The 20303-nt window shown below is 45.8% G+C and overlaps 1 long non-coding RNA gene across 1 annotated transcript; it reads right to left on the bottom strand.

The window, feature by feature from the left end:
- Nucleotides 1-1259: 1259 nt before the first annotated feature.
- LOC121668728 lies at nt 1260-20303 on the bottom strand. Its single transcript, XR_006017542.1, has 3 exons — nt 20131-20303; nt 5522-5595; nt 1260-5430 (listed from the first exon to the last, which is right to left on the bottom strand). It is a non-coding gene; the product is annotated as an uncharacterized LOC121668728 (long non-coding RNA).

Below are 20303 nucleotides of genomic sequence, written 5' to 3'. Positions count from 1 at the left end.
AGTTGCACTGTCAGAAAGCATGGGGACAGTTATCTTCCAAAAAATAAAAGGGCTGGCAAATGGTATGTAGGACTTATTTTGCCAGATCATGGTCATGTTTGGGTTCCTCCTGTTTCCCCCACTTCACAATTTTATTTCTGTTATTTCTGTTAAATTCCTCTGCAAGAGCTATGGAGAATATGCAGCCTTTAGGACCATGTATCCCTACAGCAGAGTCCTCAGTGAGTCCCTGGCTGAAGGAGGAGGTTGGTCAGTGTAGATGTCTTTCATCCACAGTCTTGGGATGGGAAATTCAATTTTTTTTTCTCTGACTAGCTTTAGGAATCTTACTGACTCTTCACACATGCCTAGAAGGAGTGACTGCTTTGTCAGCCATGTAGAGGGATAATTGAAAAAAAAGGGAAATCTCTATTTGGGGCTACTTCCTAAGTGGAGCTAGGTGACACACTAATGCCTGGGGCCACCTTGAATCACTGGTTTTGAAATTAAAGATGTGGAGGTGTAGATGGGTTTCTCTCCAGTAAAAAAAAAGTAGAATCCCAAAACCCCAGCAAATGTGCTCCCAGCCCAGGTCAAGTGCTGGGAACGATTCCATTGCTGCACTAAGAGATGCAACCTAATCAATCACCAAGGTACTTTCCTTTCATCCTTAACCAGTGCTCCAGAGCTCAGCAAAGGACCTGCACAACAACAGCACAAGGCTGGTAGAGGCATCTCAGCATCTCTCTTCCTGGCAGAAATTCCTGTATCAGCCAAGCTAGCAGAATCTGTCTGTTTGGGGAAGCAACGGATATGTCAAATATTCTGGCAAAGCCCAGGAGAAATGACAGTTCAATGATGTTGAAAAGAAAATTATCAGAGAGAGATTAGTTTGTCTGACAGTATGTCTTTATGCTCTCCGCTGAGGAAGAACAAGAGTCCTTTCATGCATATTGAATTTACTCCTGGTGTGAGTCAACCTCTGTCAGTAGGGCTGTAAGTGTTGCCGGTTTAGAAAAATGGGTGATCGCTGCTGCTGGCACCTGCCCCCTGCACACCTCGAAACACCAAAGCTTTCCAGCCACTGGTTCTGCTGCCAGCAATGCTCGTTTTACACCATGGTTTGGGGTATGGCATTCAGAACATCTCTTGCACTATCCATTAAAACATTTGCCCAAGGAGGCAGATGGGACAGCCAAATGGGGTCTGCAGGCCATGGAAAGCCCAGAGTCTGATTTTGGAGATGAAAAGAGATAAGGGAGAAAATGGTGCCTGTTAACAGGAGTGGTGGTCCCAACCCATTTCTCACATGACTTTGCAGGTGAACTACCCTGCACTGCTGGCTGCCTGGGGCCATCTCTCTCTGCAGGACACAACAAAACTTGACCATGTTTTGCCACAGCCATCCCTTACTGCTGTGGTGTTGCAGGTTGTGCAGAAGCAATAATCCCTGAACAGATGCAGAATGATGTCACAATGTTCTACTAAGAATGTCTGCAGCAGATATGTATCACACACTCACCATCCATTCTCCTCCCAAGTCTAAGACATCCCTGGGCTTGGATACAAAGTAATGCCCAGAAGTTTCAGGTCCTTTTGCTGGTACTTGTAAGATGCCAAACACAAATGACAGTGGTATGGATTTTGTCTCATGCTCCGGCTGTTCTGCACACCGTTACGGTAGCCCAAAGGTGGCAGCAACCCGACTGAGCTCATGGGTTGTTCCTTTCCTGGGAGCAGGCGGTGACACATGAAGCAGCAGGAATGGTGTGTCACTTCCCAGCTGTGTCAAAGCTGGGGACAAGGACAGAGTAGCTGAGGCACTGGTGTGTCCCAGTACGGCTGGACAGCAGGAGTGCCTCTTGGGAGGCTGCAGCAGCTGGCATCCCGAAGAACAATCCCACTGTACCCCTCTGCTGGCCTGCAGATCCTGGTGTTCGATGCACCAGCAACAGCTCCTATTTGCTCAGGCCAGTGAAGATCATTTCTTCCATCACAGGGTTTTCTTTTGCCAGCCTCTCTGTTGAGAGGGCAAACTGCATAGGCAGTAAAGCTGAACAACTTAATGTGAGCCTGTCATTTATTTAAAGCATTGCCCAATTACTGATTTTCCCTTGCATAAATCTTGGTACCGCTGGAATGAGTTGAGCAAATCTTCCCACCCAAAGGATGAACCTGAAACTGTCACAAGAGCAGCAATGAAAAGTTTGGCTAAAGTATAAGAAACCAAAGAAAGAGGGTCTGGCACCTGGCAGCTTCAATAACTGTAGATGCCCTTCAGCTTGTTTGACCCACTACATCAGTGCATGCTGACCTCACTGCTCACCACAAAATTGAGATGCATTCCTCAGCCCATGGCAGCATCACCTCAGTGAGACTAAAATAAAACCCACTGAAAGGTTTTATGTAATACCAAGGCTACAAGATCTCTAATGTAGTTTTCTTATTGTAGCAAGAGCCAAGTACAGCTTAAATTCATTAGCTAATGGCCTGTGACAATGAAGGACAAAGACAATTATTATGCACATTTCCTAGCTGATTGTTTCTGTGTGAAGAAAATGCAACAAATTATTGTTCTCCTATATTAATGTACCATAAAGGACTACTATCATATCTATTTCAAAAATTCCCCATCCCTTTCAAAATGCAGACGAATGCCAGATAAATTTGATTTTTATAGATGAAAGCTTGGTGGAAAAGTCAAGATTTTATTAGGGCCATGGACAATCACATTACATTTTATATGATATGAGGACTTCACTACTGAATCAGGAAATTGATCTCAGGACATTTTTTTCTACTGAAGACCTACCAATTCCCCGGGTATCTCTCATGTATCTCAAACACTTACCCTTGGATATAATAGTCAGTCTTAATAGCTGCTTGTATTTATAGCAAAGTCAGAAAAGAAATACACCATAGAATCATAGAATCATTCAGAGTGGAAAAGACCTCCAAGATCATTGAGTTCAACCTTGGACCAATCACCACTTCATCTACTAAACCATAGCACTGAGTGCCACGTCCACTCATTGGTTACTGTGTTCAATAAGGCACTTATCGCCTGGCCGTAAAAGGAGATCAGGTTGGTCAGGCAGAAGCTGCCTTTCCTAAAACCACCCTGGCTGTCCCTGATCCCCTGGTTGTCCTGTACATGCTGCGTGATCGCACTCCATGACCTTCCTGGGCACTGAGGTCAGGCTGACAGGCCTGGAGTTCCTCAGATTCTCCTTCCAGCCCTTCTTGTGGATGCATGTCCAACCTCCAGCATCTGGGATCTCCGTGGTCAGCCAGGACTGATGGTAAATGATGGAAAGTTGCTTGGTGAGCCCTTCCACCAGCTCCCTCAGTGCCCTCAGGTGAATCCCATTCTGCCCAATAGACTTGTGAGCATCTAAGTGGCACAGCAGGTCACTGCCTACCTTCTCCTACGTTACAGGGGGTCTTTTCTGCTCCCTGTCCCTGTCTACCAGCTCAGGGGGCTGATTGTTCTAAGGATAACCAGTCTATCCTAATGTGGAAAGGGTAAATCATTTCACCACTTCCAGCAAAATGCATGGTAGATCACACTCCACACTCCTTGTGATTTTTTTAATGCCAACAGGTAAAGAAAGCACTGAGGAGAGGATGTGTCACATCCATCTGCCAACTGCTGTAAATTCAGATGAAGCAGGACCCAGCCAGATCCCCCACAGTTTCAGGGCCCCATTCTGTACCCATGTGGAGCAGTTTGGCAGCTCTGACAAGACACTGCTGTCCTGCCCCATGTCAGAAAGGGAAGGACTGACCCCATCGTCCACCAGTGGCCATGGCTTCCTCTCATTTTCAGTGACAATTTGAGTTTTTCTGAAGCTGTGACTGCTTTCTCATCTCTTGCCCCTTTCCCAAAAGCTTCTGGATAAATATGTCAAAAGGCACTTCTCCCAGCATTCAAGTAAATGACCCACAACTTTAGAAACACCAAGCAAGCTTTGCAGAGGAGCACAAAAGGCCTGGGTTTAGGCACAGCATTTTCTGAAGTCACATATTCTGGTGACCGTCCACCCATTGTTCTCAGGGACCATGCGGGACTACTCGGAAGCCCACTTGGAGCAGCAACTCATCCTTCTTCCCTCTGCACTCACTCCCAGAGTGTCACTCAAGGTGTCCCATTACTCTGGAGTTAACAGGTCATTCACACAGGGCTTGACAAAACCCCAGACTTACTTATCCTCTAGTGACAAGTGTGAGCAGAAAGCCTCCTTCAGCAAGGGCTTCATAATCCATCCTGAAATGAAAAAAGCTGAGGGGGAATTCTGGTGTCCCAGCATAGCCTGGGATCTGCCATTACAGCCGGTCCAAGGGCTTTGAGGTGTGCACCGCAAGGCTTTACCCTCTTGTTTCCCCCCAGTTCCACAACCCCACCTTTGTAGGTTTTCTCTTTGCAGCTGACACTTGCAGTATAAGCCACTGAGGCTGTAATAAAATGCACAACATTAATGATATATATGGAGTGTTACAGATTATGAAATTCAATGTCATTTTTTTAGAAGTCATAAAAACATTATCTGATTCCCAGTAGCCCCCAGAGAGACTCGGGAATATGTTAATACACTAAAATGTCAAAATCATAAAGTGCCTGCTTTTGCACTATTTATTTTGCGTGGTGGTGAAGTAGTTATTACATGACATTTCATAAATACAGTGACTCAGAAATAATTAGTGTGCTGAATAACAAGCTTTCCACTCTAATACAGCACCATACATTTTAAACCCCCGATTTTCATGAGGCACTTGCACAGTCTAGCTTAAATACTACAAATAAAAGTGAACTCTGGCGGGGAGAAGAACAATGCTGCTGTGGGGTTTTGGTTTCTTTTCCTTTCAAGGGAGGGGTACTGATAGTCACGACAGCAGGGTTGAGGCAATGAGCAGCAGTAACTGTGTTTCCCAAAGGGCAGGGAAAAAGAGGCAGCATGTCTCACTGTTATGACACAAGGGAGAGGTTCCAAGAGAGTATCACATTAGCAAGATTAAAATTAACACAAATGCTGAACAAAATCCTTCCTTGAAGGAAGGAGATGATTTAAAATTGCTTGTAATTAATACAGGAGAAACAACACTGCACACAGCCTTGCTCTAGCCAAGAAGTCTTCCAGATTTTCACTGCTCAGCTTGTAATACTCCTACTTACTATTTTTTTTTTAAACACACAGTGGATTTTATTGCCTTTTTTAGATATTAATACGCAACCCAATTATAAATTGTGAGTTGCAGCACTGGATAATTTCCCTTCAAGAATGCTAAGCAGATTCTGCATTCTATCAGGCCATGTGACAGCACAGCAACTACCATCCTCTCTGACTTTTTTTTAGCAGCAATTCCTAAACACATGCTCAGCAGGAAAACTGGAGCAAGCCCCATCTTAGGACCTCATTGTGATGCTGTTTTTTAACTTGCTGGTTGTTCTGCCTAAAAATAAAAGGAAAATTTAGGATTTAACTCATGTTCTCAGGAGTGGAGATTCAGATGAACAGTAGGAAATAACAGTACTATTTATTACATCTTGGAGGTACTTGTCTTGCTTTCTCTCACTGCTGTTGTGCTGGCACCACATCCAAAGCTTCTTCTTGAGGCCTGCCAGGTGAGAGGGCAAATTTTAGGTGCAAGGTTAGAAAAAGGAAAGGGAAATAGAGAAGGCAGTGTGAAATTTGATTTCATGCAGATGCAATGCATCTCCCACAGCAGCACAGTCCCTGTGGTGCAGGAGACACTGACAGGTCACAGAAGGAGCTGAGTTGGAAGGGACCCACAGGGATCATCGAGTCCAACTCCCAGCCCTGCACAGCACCAAATCCAAGAGTACGCAGTTGCTGCAGGTTTTGGCTTCACTAAAGTTCCCTCTTCCCCTTTTTTGTTTTTCCTGGGATAAGGTATTTGCAATAAAACCACCCTCCCACTGAGTAAAGGTATAATTATGGATAGTTACTGATGCTGATCTATGTAACTAATGACAGTAGTTGGGCCAAGATGAAGCTTAAGGCAGCTGGCTGAGTCTCCACCAAGCCCAAGCAGCAAGAGCTGTTCCTGAATTTGAACACGAGCATGGAACCAATAAACAGACTACCCACAGGAGCAACTATGGCTGAGGATGCACATTAAGTGTCACTATTTATGCGTGCTTTACACCTCTTTTCTGCTAAAAATCCCTTCACCATGTGGAAAAATACTTCTCTGCATTGAAATGGAAAAAATGCTGAGGCCAGGCAGTACTTTCTATTGTTTCACCATAATCACAGGATTATGGTAAATCAGAAGATTATTTGGGTGGGTATCAGGACTGGGTTTGGCTGAGGCAATCCAACGCATGGGGACCCTACACAGTAACACGAGCTCAGACATAAAACACCGAGCTGAGGCCAGAGCTGTGATATCTAATTGCCTTTGCCTAGAAACCGCAGTCAGCATTTGTAGTCCGCAACAGGGAGTTTCAAAACAGCAATGTTTCACAATGTTTGTGAAACCTACAGCTGAATCTGTGTGCTGCAGTGTCAGGGGAGCTGAGGACACTCCATGGTTTTTGCTGCTCTGCTGCTTTGTGGCTCCCAGCAAGATGTTGGCATGTCCTTTCCACACCGGCCTGCTCAGCTCCAGAGATCCTTTCCCTCTCAACACCTTCACATCACAATCAGTGGCTATTAAAAAGAACTTCTAAAAGTGTTTGCAGTTCTTCACAGCCTGCATTTGAAGATAAATTCACAGTATGGAAAAAAAATCCACCCAAGTATAAAACACCCAGATTAATTCATGGTCCTTGTTTGTTCTTTCTGTTTTATCCTTCACTCCCTCCATCATTCATCAGAGGGCCAAAGTGGTGCAAATGAACTTCTGAATGTGTGACAACACGATCCATCTGAGAAACCTAATTCAGAAGCAATGATTTTTCTTACTTTTCTTTTTTCTCTTCCTTCTCAGGGCCCAAGAATGTTCATGAGAGCTTGCTAAGGAACCATTTTGATTTGCCTGTTTGTGTAAAAATAATCCATGTTTCCTTGACATGTTGAGAATACAACATGCCAGGAATAACTTGCATACTTTGGGAGGTCTTTCTGCTTGTGAAAGTCCAGCATGCTACTGGCTGTATGGAGAGGTCTAAAACATGTTTGTGGAACTTGTAAAAGGTCTTTCCAATGACTAATGCAGTCCATTTGTATGGACAGCTCATTAAATTAGCAGAAATGCTAAGTCTTACAAGAAGCAATTGCTTTCTTATGCAAAACATGAAATGTGCTCATCCGGAAAAGGAAATTTCACATCTCCTAGCTAATAGAGAAAAAACAGACCATCACAAACTCCTTCCAGACTCTTCTTATTTGGACACGCTCCACATTTTCCCAGCCAGCATTTTCCTGGCCAGCATAAGCTCTGGGAGGTCCTACCTGCACTCACATCTCTGCAGTTCCAGTCCCAGCCAGGCCCAGGTAGTGAAGCAGAAGCAGGCTGAGGGTAACAGCATTTATCTTCACAATATGTGGCAATATGTGTCAAAGAAGAGTATCCTGGAGCCATGGTCTGAAGGGCTGCCATGTCCATAGGGTTGAAAGGGTTTTATGTAGCTGGTTTTTGTTTGTAGCATCTCCAGGTCGCAGTGTTGTAACTTTAATGGTTACATGTAGGGAGATGTTTCTTAAGATTTAGACTGCTCCCCTTGCTACCAGCTCTTTAAAGAGTTCTCTTACTGCTGCAGGAAAAGGCCAGGAAAGTTGGGCATATTGCAACATTTTTAATTGGGAATTTACCTTGTAGGCAGCCTGCTCTGCTGTGGTTAATCTCCCAGTGAATATCAGAAAATACGAGATGTTGGAGAAACACATGGAAGCCTTGTGATCCCATGTGCTGCACGGTCACTTTCGCTTACACCTGTTTTTCTCAGCAAAGCAATGACAGCTCTTGTTAAAATCATTTGTTGATGGACTGAGGGCAACCTGGGAGCTGCACAGGCCCCAGTGCTCACTCTGTGCCTGACCTTCCCCAGGGAGCAGAAGCCTCTGCTGGTATTTCTGCCCAGGCATTTCTGTGGGCATCGAGGCAGAGATGGGCCCACAGGCAGAGATGGTGTTTGCAGTCACACCTATTTACGACTTCGTGCTGCATGAAAATGAGTGCTCCTCACTCGTCTAGTTTTCAGCTGAAAAGATCTTGGATTTGATTACATCCTAAGACACATCTGGTTGTAGCACTGCAGACTAGGTCCTTGAAAAACCACAAAGAAAAGGTGTTTGGGTTAAGAATACTCTTGTGATTAAAAAAAATATTGAAAGTCCTCAAGTGTTTGTTTAAAGAAAATAATTTTCATTAAAATGCTGGCACAGTGTCAAGCAATTTGATTTTAATTTTGAAGTGTTGAAAATGCCCTCAGATCATTTCTGCAGCACTCTAGAACCCCGACGTGATCATAGAAAGCAAGTCACTTAAGAAATCAACTGCAGAACTAAAATTCATTTCCTGTTTTCTAAGACAACAAAAAAGGGCCCAAGGCTCTTAAGTCTTTCTGACAAAGACCTTCTCGCAGGCAGTTTTCAACGAGGCAAGCGTGGTCTGCCTTTTTTCCCCCAAACAAAACAGAGTTTGCACATTCAGAAAGCTTCCAAGAACCACAAGAGTCATATGAATACAAATAATTTACTGGACTTTGGGACCAAGTACACTACTTCAAGCACTGCTCGGTTGGACCTGAAAGCAGTCTAAAGTCATTGCATTATTATGATTTTATAGATGCTCAGTGATGCATATTTTACAGCACTTGCGTTCTGAGTTTCATCAAAGCAGCAGTTTGATCATTTCATATCAGGATTTGATCTGGACTTTAGGATTTAGATGAGACTTATGCACCAGCACTCAGTTTCTGTGTCCTCACCATCCCTGACTTCCTGGCTTCACTGAATCCTCAAAAGGTGTTAAAATCAGAAAGTTTTGCTGGCTTGGGGTCAAAGTCTGACTTAGTTTTCACTAGAACCCACCTATCAGCCCAAATTCTCTCAAATTCAGGTCCAGGTTTCATAAAGCTTCAGTTCATTGAACTTGGCTGGAGTACAGCTCTTTCTTCAAAGAAACCAAGTGAAATTGTGTCTCCAGCTCACCTCAGAGGGGTGGACAGCCCCCAGCCAGGCAGGTTTTTTCACCAAGGTTTTGCTACCAGCACCACTTGTGACAAGATGTGCCTCCATCCAGCACAGAGAGGTTGCAACTTGCTGCAAGCACAGCTGTTGCCTCATTTTGATTCAAGCAAAGCAGATTCCGTAAAACATTCTGCTAGGAAAGTTGGTTCCCATTTAGAAAGGAGAAAAAAAGATTGAAAAGAAAAATAAGAAAGAAAAAAAAAAGACAAATATGCCTCTGAGCAGGCCTTTGAATGCTCTCCTTTGTTAACCAATGCAGTTAACAAGCCTGAATATGACAAAAAGCTTCTTGTCAAGAGCATCCCAAACAAAAACTTCAGCAGAACTTTACTATCTCATGGAGCCCTACAAGCCCCACAATTTTTAAATTTTATTTTTCCACAATTCTTTTTTTTTTTTTTTACTAGCCATTGTATGCCTTGGGTTCTTGATGCTTACCCTGGGATACCAAAAAGTGGCCTTTATTTTGTGGGAGAGTGTTTTTGACAAATTAGGCCATTTTAGGTATCAATAAAAGGCACATAAAAATTTATATCCATAAAATGCCTATTTAGAAAAGGCAGTCAACAATTTTTATTTTTTAAATCTCATTACCATTCTCTAGATTTAGTGTCTACCCCATTTTTTCAGTTCTTCACAGTAGCTTTTGCTGGGTTAGCCATAATCCTCACATTATCAACATATGCTCGCTCTTCATCAGCATATTTACTTGGAGGCAGGTAAGAAATTAGAGATAAATTAGTTCACTGTTGAATCACTTGGCATAAATTATTCAGGGTGTTAATCCTGATGCATGTGGGCTGGGAAGAGGGAAGAAAGGACTGGTTTTTTGGGTTTGGTAGCTGTTCCTCTGCTGTGCTTTGCACATGTGGCAAGGCAAGGGCAATAAATCAGAACAAAGGAAATAAAGGACGAAGGCTTTAGGGACCATGTGTTCTGGAAGAAAAACCTGGCTTACCACTAAAGCAGCATTGCCTTATAATGGACGTTTAAAATTCAGATGCAGAAAGAGATGGACAAAATTATATAAATACAAGAGACTTGCAGGTCTGTGCAGCTTTCAAGCAGTACTGCAAGCCAGTCGATCTTGCCAGCCCATCCTGGGACAGGACAGGCAGATCCCATGCTCCACACCAGCAGGACTGCAGCAGGGGCGGCAGCACAGCTCATCCTAAGCAATACTGCAACACATTAAGTTCAGACAAAGCATTGAAGGCTTCAACCCAACCCAGGCAGCTGACACATTGTTTTCCAGAACCAGAGCTCTCTGCAGCTGCTGTTGACAGACCTATTGCAAGGTCTGCTAGGAGCTATCCATGTCAGCTAGGAACATGCTACTGTTGGAGTCACTTGCCATCCCTGGGATCCGTACAACCCTCACACTCCAGTGTCAGGGCAGCAGTTTCACACAGCCAGGGGGACTCTATTCCCAGCCTTGGGCAGGCAGAAACTGCTCAACAGAAGGAAGAACTACTTTGAAGCAGATTTACCAAGGTATTTAGGAGCATAGACACAAAGAGAGGTGCCCAGTGAGGTTTCCCAAGGCCTCCAAGTGGGTCAAACTCTTCAGACTCAATCCCTGAAATGGGAATTTTCCTCCTCTCTCCCTCCAATCTCCCAAAGAACTTAACGTATTTGGTTTGCATGGCAAGGTGCTGATAGGATGGGGGGCTGCAGGGGTGGCTTCCGTAGGAAGCTGCTGGAAGCTTCCCCCACCTCTGACAGGGCCAATGCCAGGCAGCTCCAAGACAGGCCTGCTGCTGGTCAAAGCTGGGACAATCAGGAATGATAGTAATGCCTCTGTGACAACACATTTGAGAAGGAAAGAAGAAAGGTCATTGAGCAGACATCATTGCAGCCAGAGAAGAGAGGAGGGAGAATATGTGAGAAGAACAGCTCTGCAGACACCAAGGTCAGTGGAGAAGGAGGGGAGGAGGTGTTCAAACCACCACACTTTTTAAAGGCCAGGAAGTGCCTCTCTGCATGTTTGGGCACCTAAATGCCTCTGCAGAGAATTTTACATTTCATGGCCCTTCCCCTCCTCCTATGAGCTGCCCATGGGACTCCCAGCCAGGCTGGTGGCCAAGGTCAGCACTGGACTGACCAGTGCTAAGGGCAGTAGAGCAATCTTGGCTGCTGGCAGGGCACAAGAAATCCCAAGAGGATGACAGGGCTCCTGTTTGTCTGTCCTGTGCCTATTAACTTCTGAGGGTAAATGGTCTCTATTTCACTTAATGCAGTAGCTTTGCTGCCAGTCTTCTGCCCATACACTTTAGGCCAACTAGTCTAGCATTAAATATATCCTACATACACTTGTTGTGATATTAGTCTGCCTTTCCAAATTTTCCTGGTTTCTTCATGCTTTATCCATTCCAAGCTTAAATAAAAGCAAAGCCCAGATTCCAAGAACCAAGTAAGGTGGAGGCTGTGAAAAGGAATAGAGAGGGAATAGAGCTATAAATGGAATTAGGGAAGCATGGCTTGGTGTGATTAATGAGCTTACATCTGTGACGGGTGCTTGCTATAAACAGCAGGTAGAGAAGTAAAGCCAGCAGCAGATAGTGCTCAGGAGCAAGGGAGGTGGAGCCAGGTCTCCCTACACCAGCAGTGAGCTGCCTGGCTGCTCAGTGGGTGCTGGTGGAGACAAGCACAGCTCCTCTTCAGTGGGGCTTGGGGTACATAAGAACACCGGGGAACAGCATGCATCCTTCCAGAAACCTGGGAGAAAAGAGAGATCAAAAAAAATAGGCAATTCCCTTACTAGCGGCAAAAGAGCAAAGTCCTGGCTAAAGGTGCAGCTATAAAGTGCCTGTGCTTTTACCCTCCTTCCCTGGGATTTTCCTCTAGCAGGGATATCCCTGGTGCCCACACTGTGGTTTGCAGCCGCCTGGCACACAGGGGTAGAAAGAGAAGGACTTTGGAAAGGTTGAGGGACTAATGATCAGGGAAAATGCAGTGCAGGTTGGAGCAGCGGTCCTGCAGTATTCAACAGGACCCCAACATTGCCATTCCTAAGGATAAATGTGCAAATGAAGCATCTCAAATCCTCTTGCTGGTTTAAAAAGAGGAAAACACAAGCAAACAAAAAGTTTCAATGGAAAACAAAACCAAAATCCCAAACAAAAAGTTTCAATGGAAAACAAAACCAAAATCCCAAGCAACAAAAAGAAAAACCAACAACAACAAACACCAAACCCTGATGCTTTTTAATATTACATTCTAATGAAAACTGAAACTTCCTCTTTGTTCTCTGTTCCATGATCCATTGATCCACCCCTCTGAGGAAAGTTTGTGAGAAGCTTTCTTCTTCAAGTTGTGAGAAAATGGAGAATAGACAAAATTGAGATTCCAGAGGTGAATAATTATGGATCAATTCAATGCAGACTGAGGTTTTTTTATAAATAAACTGGCCAAGACTGAATTATTGCTAAAACAAAATATCAATTTTAAACAGTGAAAATAGAAGCTGTGTAAACCAAGCTACTCGGAGTCTTTAAAGAAAACTACTGGGTTACTCAGCATAGCAAGCTCAAGTCCAGCCCACTCCAGCTTGATTTTTCCCTTGTTTCAGTGCAGAAAAAGTTTCCAGTGCTTGTGGCAACCAACTCAGCTCACTTTGTTCCTGCTGGGCAGTTTTTGCAGCAGTGCAGAGCAGAGGCAATGGGGGTCAGGATCTGGCCCCCTACATGCACAGTTTTAAAGATTATCATTCAGCTGAAGCCACTGTGAGGAAGAAAAAATGCTAAGCCCAGAGCCTGAGTTATTTCTCTGACCCTGAATGTTATCAAACATAATATTTTATTTGGCTGGTTATAGAAAACATGTGGCAAAGCCTCCATTTTTGAGGAAGGTTTGCCCTGCGGCACAAAAAGGAAAGAAAAATAGCTGAACTTTATTCTGCCTGTCTCTGCAATGCGCATCCTTGCACCCACACAAGCTGCTCTCACCTGAATTTTAAGTTCTGGATACATATGATAACTCTATTTACTCTGCAGAAATACCAACAAGGTCCCAATCAAAGATTAACATCAGGATCTGCAGGGTAGGTGCAAACAGGAAAGCATCCCCATGAAGAGTTTATACTCCAAGAAAAATGGGAAGGTTCAAGATGATCAGTTTTTTTAAAGGACATGAAAAGTAGCAAGTTCAGGACAGATCTGAACAGCAAAACACATTCCCCAGTGTCCTACTGTCTTCAGCAGCAGCAAGAAAATTGTTCAGTGCTCAGGTGTCTTAGTTAGACCTGAGTACAAGGCTGAGAGACCAGTGTACATGATCATTTTTGGGGGGAAAGGGCTTTGTATTTAAAGTTCCAGTTCCAATTCTGACCTAACATCAGGCCCCAAATATGGTCTTTCCCCTGTAATAAACCAACCAACCAACCCCAAGCAAACCCAACAAAAAAGGGACAATTACTCACTTACCCACTAGAAACCTCTCACTTGTCAGGGAGCTCCACCAGCATTTGAAGGGGAGCCAAAAGGTGAGAGGCATTACAACGCACAAGAGGAGCACAACAAGAGCGTTGTTTGCTGTTTTCCCCATCCTGACAGCTGCTCCTGATGTACCCAACACTCTATTAAACCTTCCTTAAGCACCTTGTACAACGGGAGGGGTCCTTTTCCCAGCAGGGCTAGGAGGGCTTTAAGCTGCTAGCCAGCTGGAAGGGTGTGAGTTCACTGCAGCCACACGAGGGAAGGCTCAGGATCTCACCCTTCCCTCAGGAAGGCTGATGCTGTGCCAGCACACACAAAGGATGCACACACATGTTCTCTGTACTGGCTCAGCTCCAGCGATGCTTATTTCCAGCTGAGGAGCTGTATCAAGCACAGCAGGAGATAAAATTTCCAGCCTTTCCATCTGTTCCTGTAGACAAAATGACATAATAAAGATATTTCGAAACATCTCCAAGCAGGTAGAGGGTTATGATGGCTGGGACAGTGATAGCCATTGCCCTACTTCCTTCATCAGGGGCAAAGCCTCTATTCCCTAAAGCCTCTCCTCAACTGAGCCACAACAGGACCTATAACTCACCTCCTCCTTTTCCCCTAGAGACTGACCAGCTGTGCCCCAAGCTCCCTTTGTCCATCAGTGAGGGATAAGCCCTCTGTTTGGGACACCTGTGCCCTGCAGTCAGCACAGCACATTCTCAGTGGGTTTGCTAATCAGGACACCACTAACGCCCCCTGAGCTGGGAGCCTGTGACTCAGCTGTGGGCTCGCTGCCACTCAGCAGCTGGCACTTGGCACAGGGGCTGTGTGACTCAGGCTGGCAGGAGCCTTTGGAGATGCCTTCCCCTGATTTATATCTGCAAGGGATCCTTTGTCCTCGGACCCTATTGTTGGCATGCCAGCCTCGCTGTAGAAATCTGGAGTTAATATACTCCACTTTCCGATCACAGCAGCTCTTCCAGGGTGCAGCTTTGCAGGGCTGGCAGTGCTTGCTCCCACACCATCGGCCAGCACGGCTGCCGATGCCTTTTACCTTGGAAAAATCCTATGATTTCACACAGGGGCAACACCAGGGAAAGCCCAGGTTTGCAGTGCCTGGTAGTCTGCCTCCGTCTTGCTCCATCTCCTTATCCCTTTTGTTGTGGGGTTTGGAGCCCATGCTCTTGCAGACCTACCCCTAAGTGCAAGAAGGCTCTTGGCACCAGCAAGTTGGGCTCCCGCCGAGAAATCAGAAAATTTCAAAAAAGAGGAAAAAGAAAGACAAAAGATGGATGTGTGAGTTCATTTATGGAGCTGTATAAACAATGGGACCATCTCTACCCCTCTCCAGAACTGATGATATTTTACAGAGGGTAGAGGGACTCACACATGGCACTGCAGCCTTTCTTCCATGGCAGATTTGTGGCTTGCTGTGGGTTATCCGTCAAAAAGGGTGGAAGTAACTTTCACTTCTCAGCATTCCCACGGGACAGGTATGCTTCGGAGCTGGCTACATTCCAGCAGAGTGATTCACTTTCTTTAAGCCATATTTTTGGCTTCTATAAGCTGGATCGACATCAGTGGAGCTACACCAGTTTACATCAGCCCAAGCATACAGGTCCACATTTTCAGGGAAAGCTCAGTTCTGGAAGGTTTTGAGCAGCTCCTTGGTGCTGTAGGCTGGATGCCCCTGCAGACAATGAGCCCGGCCTGGGAGGATGTGGGAATGCTCTTTTGCTTTGTGTTACCCTGGAGGACAAATAAGGCAGTTCTCGTCACAGTGAATGACAATGGGAAAACAAGAGGAAACATCCAGCAAACAAAATAAAACACTTCAGGACTGAAACTGGGAGCTGGGGCTGGAAGAGAGCTGGAACAGGCTCCAGAGAGCCCCTGATGCACAGGGTCCAGCAGGATCAGGCCGTGACACTCACCACCCCCATGGGACAGGCAGGCACAGGGTGTCAACAGCTTTTCCTACCAAGAACTGAAAGGGTTAAAGCACTTCCATTCAGACACCCAGAGGAAAACGGGCAAACACAGGATGGCCGTGTGTTACTATAATTAACACTTCAGTGCTGATCCTGTGCAGTGCTGGGCACTCGAGATGAAGGGATGTGTTCAGCTCCTGCCCTGTTCACGCCAAACTAACCAAGGCTAAGCAGGGCTTACAGCCATCCTCTTTCGCCAGCCCTTTCTGGAGATTTGTTCCTCAGCAAATCCCTCTTCCAAAACCTGACAAAAATCTACACGTTAAGAAGCTTGGAAACCGGTGTGAGAATCAGGCAGAGCCAGAGAGCAAGGTTGTATGTTAAATACTGTGATTTTCTTCAGGAACATTCACCCAGGGATAGCAGCACTCTTTGCAAAACAGGGCTCAGCACAAGTAACCCCATCTTACACCAGGAGAACAGGAGCCATGGATATTAAAGGCTGCTGCTGTTACAATAAAACCAAGCCCTGCAAATACCACAGGCACCTTAAGAAAGATTTTGGGAGCATTTGGGCACCTTGGTTGAAATCTACCATCTGGGAGCTCCATATTCCCAATTCTGCTGCTGCCTAGCCCTGGAGGTGCCTGAACTTGCCCACTGCCTCCTGGTTTGACTCACAGCCTCCCTGAGCGGCTGTGAACCGGCTGCCAGGTGTGCTCAGAGCTGCTGCCATCCAAGCATCTCCCCTCCAGCTCTCAGGTGAGTGCTGCCGTGTCCCCATCCCCAGCAGGAACCAGCCTAGGAGCTGCAGGGGGAGCACACTGGGGCACAGCCTGCAGGAGATGAGCACCACAGCTCCCCAGGCAATGCCTTCTGCTGTAGCAGCACGGGAGGTCGGGCTCTCCCTGGGAACACCCCCGTGCTGCCCCATGCAGCTCCCATCCTCTCTGCTGCCCACGCTGTGGGGCACCAGGAGCTCCCCAACAGCCCTTCCACCCTCCCAGCCGTGAGCACAGCCAGCAAGAGCTGCATTTCCCCCCTTCACAGGGATGCCACGGCATCCTGGAAGATAGCAACTGCAGCAGTTGCCCAGCCTCTTCCTTACCCTGCAAAGATGCCAGGGTAATGCAGGCTGGGGTCGGCTCTGGTTTTTGTCGCTTTTTCAGTATAACCCACGCTTGAGGCAGAGCTTTGTTTGATAAATTGCACACCCATTTCTCCTCCTGTCCTGTTAACAGCTTGGTTTCAGACAAAGCACAGTAAGCGCCTGTGGTAAGTGACTGCTGAAGCCCAGCTCCCCCCACACTGTCAGCCTCTGCAGTTTTCCCAAACACAATCAACAACCTGGCCTAGGGCTTATCTACACACTTCCAAAATTCTTCATCTGACAACTAATGATGCATTAATCACTGTCAGACCACGATCTTTTGTTTCTGCTTCTCTGCAGGCGTCTGTCAGGATCACAAAGGATTCACATTGCACTAGCCTGGGTACAGAAGCTCAGCCCCTCTGCAGACACTCGTCGGTGTTTTGTGATCCCTTCAGGAACCACTTCACCTGTCCTTCCCCTCCTTCACTCACTACTTGTATTTCTAGCCCTGGATATCTGCTCTCTCTTGTGCAAGCATGGGTCCTTTTTCACAAGCAGCACTAGAAGAGAGGATCACCAAAATCCTTTTCTGCAGCATTGTTCCTGTTTGGGTACCCTGGTTCCCGATTCATTTAACAGTGCTGAGAAGGTGCCTATTCTCTCCTTCACATCTGCTTTTATATGGTTCACCTCTAACCTTCCATCCACACAGCACTCTAGAGCATGCAGTATTCAGGAGTATGAGACATCCTGCTCAAAATTAAGTGACCCTCCTTGCAAAGCCTGTGGGATGATGACCAAACACCAAAGCAATCTCTGGGAGGCATCCAAGCTCCACCTCAGCAGACGAACCAGCTGCACCACTTCTTCGAATGAGCCCCAACAGACTGAAGTACACTCCCTCTTTTACATCTCAGGAGCCTGGGCCCAGCTGTCCACAGGAAGTGACACCCCCAGGAGATGGAGGGACATCAAGGGTTCGTCTCCACATGGAAGCTGTAAGGGTTTATGAACGCTGGTGCAGTGCAAAGAGCCTCTGGAGCTGGTACAGTTTGACACAGTGAAGCTGTTCCACACAGAGAGGCACAGCTGCTTCCAAAGGCAAAAGAAATTAAGCTATATAAAATGAATTTTTAAAATTATAGCTTTTCCTCAAATGCAAACTACTTCCATGAACAGGGGTGTTGGGCCTGCATGTCCTGAGCCTTCTCTGCAGCAGCAGCCAGGAAAGTCCATTCGACCTCCCTTCACTGCTGAGCACTGCCTGAGGAAGGCTCTGCTCTCCCTTCTGTGAGAGTTTCTGTGCATGATTCAGCAGCCATCTAAGAAAAACTATTTGGAAGATGAATGAGTTCACTATGACAGAGGGGAGGAACACAAGAGAGCATCTCTCTGGGTGCATGGGGGAAGTTTCAGCAGGTGTTTGGATCACACAGTGCTTTCTCCATTTCTCAAATATATCCCAGGTGCTGAAGTTGTTTCAGCTCTTGTTTTTGTCTCTATAGTAAAGGCCTGAGAAGCAGAAATAGACAAAAACAAGCAGAAAACAAAATCAAGTATTTGTACTTGAAAATTGTACTTGAAAAACTTGAAATTTGTACTTGGAAAAAGCAGTAGCTTTCTTCTAATAATCTTGGAGTGTGTAGGCTTTAGAGAAGGAAAATGCTTGGCACAGCCAGCACACCATCATTGTGCTGCCAGTGACAGCACCGATGGTGGAAGTGTAACCTGACACAAGAGTACCTTTTCCTGTTGGGAGATTTCACTTACAGCTCCTTCCCAGAGATAAATCTAAAGCAGGAAGGTTTCTTGCTCCCAAAACTGGAATTCTCTGAGTGTTACACTGCCAGAGATTTAAATGTTTTATTTATACTGGGCAATTCCCTCCTGTAAAGAAACTCCAGAAGTTCCTATAGCCCCAGCATTGCAATGGATCCCCATCAGCTGGAAGGTTGCTGGAATCAAATGTTGCTCCAGCCAGGGCTTCCTGGCCTGCTGTACTGCTCAGAAACCTCTGAGAACACGGCTGAGTCTTCTTAGAGCCTCACTTCTCATATATTTCTGAATCTTAATGGACTCGAGTGGTTCCAGCTGCCAGCTGACACTGCGGAAAGGACAGAGCCAGACCAACCCACACTTGTCCCTCCCCACCAGCAGGTCTATTTGTGGCCCTGCACAGTGCCAGAAATAAACTGCTTTCCTTGGAGAGACCCACAGCCGAGTGCTGGGCTCTCCACAGAGGGCACAGCAGCCTCAAAGATACTCATTTTAGCTCTGATTTCAAAGTGCTCACCAAGGGGTTTTTAGAAGGCTGGAAGTGCTCTTGATAGTCATGGTGAGGTGGGAAGAGGAGGGAGGTAAAAATTAAATTTGGCTGCCCTCCTCATCCTTGGAAAGCAGTCCTTCAGGGTGTGCCTGCTCCCTCTCATCTCCTCTCATCTCATCTCTTCTAGCTGGAAGATCCCAGCCTCACAAGTGCAGCGCTGAGTCTACTTTAAATGACTCATTAATGTTTGCACACAAACGCCAGATGCTTTCTTTTTAAATAAACAAACAAACAGAAACCTCAAATACCCTCTGAGAGATGGAACATTTTTTCCTACAGTGAAGGCCACAAGTGGTTGCTTGCACAGGACAGTGGAAGAAGGTCCCTCAAAATTCTACCTTTATAAGCATTTCTCCTCCCTTCCTCAGCCCTTCCCCTGCCACACAGGTGGGGACTTTGGGGAGGGATGGAGGTTGTTTCCTTCTACAGCACTCAGGAGGAGAGGATTTTGGAGGACAACAGCTGAACATAGCTGAATGGCTCAAGGGAAATTAATCCCTGTGGTTTCCCAGTCCTGGCAGTCCCCAACTTTGCTACAGTTCCCATGTTCTTTATACCATGAAAATGGCAGTGTTACATGAGAGATAAACAGTGGGTGCACCAAAATGGGCAATGACAGCGTTTGGAGGCAAAAAACTCAGATTCAAAATCACAGGGAAGGTGATACCAGTGGGAATTGGTCTCTCTCTGTTTGCTCCAGGAGCTTTACACCCACGTGCCAGCTGTCAGGTGAAGGAAATGCCCACTGCTCCATGGACACACAGCATCCTTCTTGCGGGGATCTGTTCACACACACTGAACTAAACCCACATCAGCAATTGCCATAAAATTTTAAATAAAGAAAAGGGAAATGTATATTCCTTTTATGTCGTGTGCAAAGGCACCAGCTACTGAAGGCAAGAGGGATTCAGGTGAGCGCTCCATGAGATGTGACTGGAATATATTTCCTCTGAAGTGCTGTAATCAGAGTAGTAATGTATTCCTTTTTTTTCCCCTAAGACTGGGAAATCACATTTTACTGCCTGCCACAAGACTGTCAGGATCAGCATTTCAAGTAGCAATTCAGCCTTTATCAACATTCAACAGCATTGTAAGTCAGGAATAATTAATGTTACATTAACATGGAGTTATCAGGAAAAGTAAGACTGTAAGCATTCAGCATCAGATCCGTTTAGTATTTCCTGCAATAATGCCACCAGCACAAAGTATTTACCATAAATGTCAGCTTCAGGGGGATGTTCCAGAGCAGCCAGGAACAGCTCAGGTGTGCCACCCCTGTACCTGCCACCTCCCAGCTCTTCACAGCATCATCCTGGGAAGCTGCTTCATGTGTCTGTGTCAAAGCAAAAAGAAATATTTCTGTAAAAACCACAAACACTTTGCTAT

This window comes from Corvus kubaryi, unplaced genomic scaffold, assembly GCF_017639235.1.
Source record: "Corvus kubaryi isolate FWS band 111438036 unplaced genomic scaffold, C.kubaryi_AGA036_p1.0 37386, whole genome shotgun sequence".
Classification (NCBI taxonomy): domain Eukaryota; kingdom Metazoa; phylum Chordata; class Aves; order Passeriformes; family Corvidae; genus Corvus; species Corvus kubaryi.
This window is presented reverse-complemented; position numbering and strand designations above follow the sequence as displayed.